Source organism: Tachysurus vachellii, chromosome 9 (genome assembly GCF_030014155.1).
Source record: "Tachysurus vachellii isolate PV-2020 chromosome 9, HZAU_Pvac_v1, whole genome shotgun sequence".
In the NCBI taxonomy this organism is placed as follows: Eukaryota; Metazoa; Chordata; class Actinopteri; order Siluriformes; family Bagridae; genus Tachysurus; species Tachysurus vachellii.
The window spans coordinates 5,804,793-5,807,473 of record NC_083468.1 but is presented as its reverse complement, the minus strand read 5'-3'; the positions used below and the strand labels follow the sequence as shown (position 1 = coordinate 5,807,473).

Genomic DNA, 2,681 nt, shown 5'->3' with positions numbered 1-2,681 from the left:
GTCAGCTCAGGCCTTCAGAGAACCTGAAAATAAAAAATATAAGGTCAATTCTTGTCAAGTGAGCCATGACATATGAGCTCCCATTGTGAGCGCAGAGGACCAGCGGCATCTTTAGTAGGTTGTTTTTTATTTTACCCAGCAATCAGTACAAATAAGCATTGTTATAAGGCACCGCCCCCTTTTTCCCACCCAGCCAGTTCCAAGTGTGGCCACTAGCCTATATGAAGGCCCAAAATGGTGTGTTCCTTTCTGCTCTGATTATGGCGTGCCCATTCTTGCGAGATGTGGTGGATGAAGAAGCACTTGTGCTCAGAAGAGCCTTCAGGCGAGAGAGGGTCTTCAGGGACCGGTTGGACCCACTGGCCTTCCCTGATGACCATCTATATGAAAGATACAGGTTTTCTGCAGATGGCATCTGGTATCTGTGCCGACTGCTGGGTCCCAGGATTAAGCACCGCACAGCACGGAGCCATGCACTGAGTGTGGAGCAAATGGTTTGTGTGGCCTTGAGCTTTTTTGCTAGTGGAGCCTTCCTGTACTCAGTGGGGATGCAGAACACCTGAAAAAGGCCACAATTTGCCACACAATAAGTGTGTGTATGGCTATTAAAGCATTAGAAGATGTATTCATCTCCTTCCCTGGCCACAGAAGACTCTGTGACATCAAAGAGGAGTTCTATAGGATTGCAGGTAAGAACATCTACAAATTACAGGACAACTGTTAGTAACACTCATAGTAGGATACTCATTACTTTGTGTGACAGGTTTCACCAATTTCATTGGTGCACTGGACTGCACCCACATAAGGATAAAAGCCCCCTCAGGTGCCCATGAGGCGGATTTTGTGAATAGGAAATCCTTTCACAGCATAAATGTTCAGGTGAACATAACTTTTTGATATTGTCCATTGAGGAACACTGCCTTGCCAGTGATGTGGTTTAATATTGATTGCATTGATTGGTTTAATATTCCTCATCTTATGATTTCAGATCGTCTGCAATGCTGACTGTGTGATCAGCAATGTTGTGGCAAAATGGCCTGGCTCAGTCCATGACTCCAGAATCTTTCAGGCCTCTGAAATCTATCAGCACCTATCACAAGGTGAGCCACACAACCCCTATTATTAACCACTTTTTACATCATGGCTGTGTCAATAATATCACTGTTTATGAGGTAGTAATGATGAGATTTTGTGTTGACAGGTGAACTCTCTGGTGTGTTGCTGGAAGACAGGGGGTATGGCTGCCAGTCTTTTCTCCTAACACCTTTCACAGACCCCCAGGAAGCACAGCAGGCCTACAACCATGCCCATGCCCAGACCAGGGCCAGAGATGAAATGGCCTTTGGCCTCCTGAAGGCATGCTTTCACTGCCTTCACAAATTAAGGGTCAGCCCTGTGAGGGCATGTGACATTACTGTGGCTTGTGCTGTGCTCCACAATGTGGCCTGCTTGAGGAAGGAGAGGGCCCCCAGAGTGCCACCAGCCATGGACTGGGACAATCCGGCAATCTTCCCTGATGACGACAGTGGTTGGCTGCTGAGGGACCAATACTGTATGTGTTGAATTATTTTAGTTAGTATGTGTTCTTTCAATTTTGGTTAAATATGTCCTGCGGTGGCAGAGGAATTTGGGTTTTTTTGTGTTCAATTTTTTTTTTTAAATTGATTTGGTCTCTTATGATGTTTGTGCTGTATACTGTGTGTAATACAAGCTTGCAGGGAGGCTACTGCATCCATTTATTTGTCTGTTCAGTTGATGTGTATGGATTTGTCCTGCATTTATTTCAGTGTGCAGACATGCGGGGTGTGTTATATACAGACCTTTTGAATGTGTATTTATCCTTTTGTTGTATAATATGCTTTGACTCTGTGCTTTCCATCATCTTGTAGAGTCACTGTGTGACTTCAGTTTCAAAAGGAGCTGATGGTTTACCTGCTTTGTTTTATCCTTATTCAATAAAGGAACATAATGTTACATTTTGTGTTTTTATATTTATATGGAATGTGTATTTTATACGACAGAGTATTAGGGTCACACTGATGAAGAAGGAAAAAGTCATAAATTTATGAGGCTGGTTCTTTATGCAGAAAAGATGCATATTCTTTTTACAGTCCTGATACTTATGACAATGTGATGCTGATGTGCCAAAAGATTAAGTATGTCCTTGTTTGTGAAACCATACTGAAGAACAATTTCACGAAATAACCCACAGCGGTTATTTTAACAACTGTCCTCCTCTAAAATGACGGGTTACAATATTATTAAAGACTTCATTCTCGAAGTCTGTGAATTTTCTTTTTTCCCTCTGTGGCCCTAATATTCTATCATTTTATATATAGCCTTATAGTCTATGGGAAACTGTAAATTATCTAATGATGGCAACATCATCTAAAAATCATAATTTATCCAAAATGATTGAAATTAATGATCACAAACATTTAAATAATGACAATGGGTCTAGTTATATGTGATAACAATGTATAGTGGGCAGTGGGATAACTATTGGTTTCCGTTTGTGGTGACTGCTGACTGACATAAGGGATGAGATTAAATAGATCCTGGAACTTAGCCTGGTCTGGAGCAGGCTAGCTCCACAGAATAAATCTCCATGGCAATTTATACCATAACATTGTACCGCCCCCTAATCCAGCTTTAGTGCAACCGGATCACGGATAAATTGA

The 2,681-nt window shown here is 41.9% G+C and overlaps 1 pseudogene; it reads left to right on the top strand.

Moving 5' to 3' along the window:
• Positions 1 to 260: 260 nt before the first annotated feature.
• Positions 261 to 1,563, top strand: LOC132851638 (putative nuclease HARBI1; annotated as a pseudogene).
• The last annotated feature ends 1,118 nt before the right edge of the window (positions 1,564 to 2,681 follow it).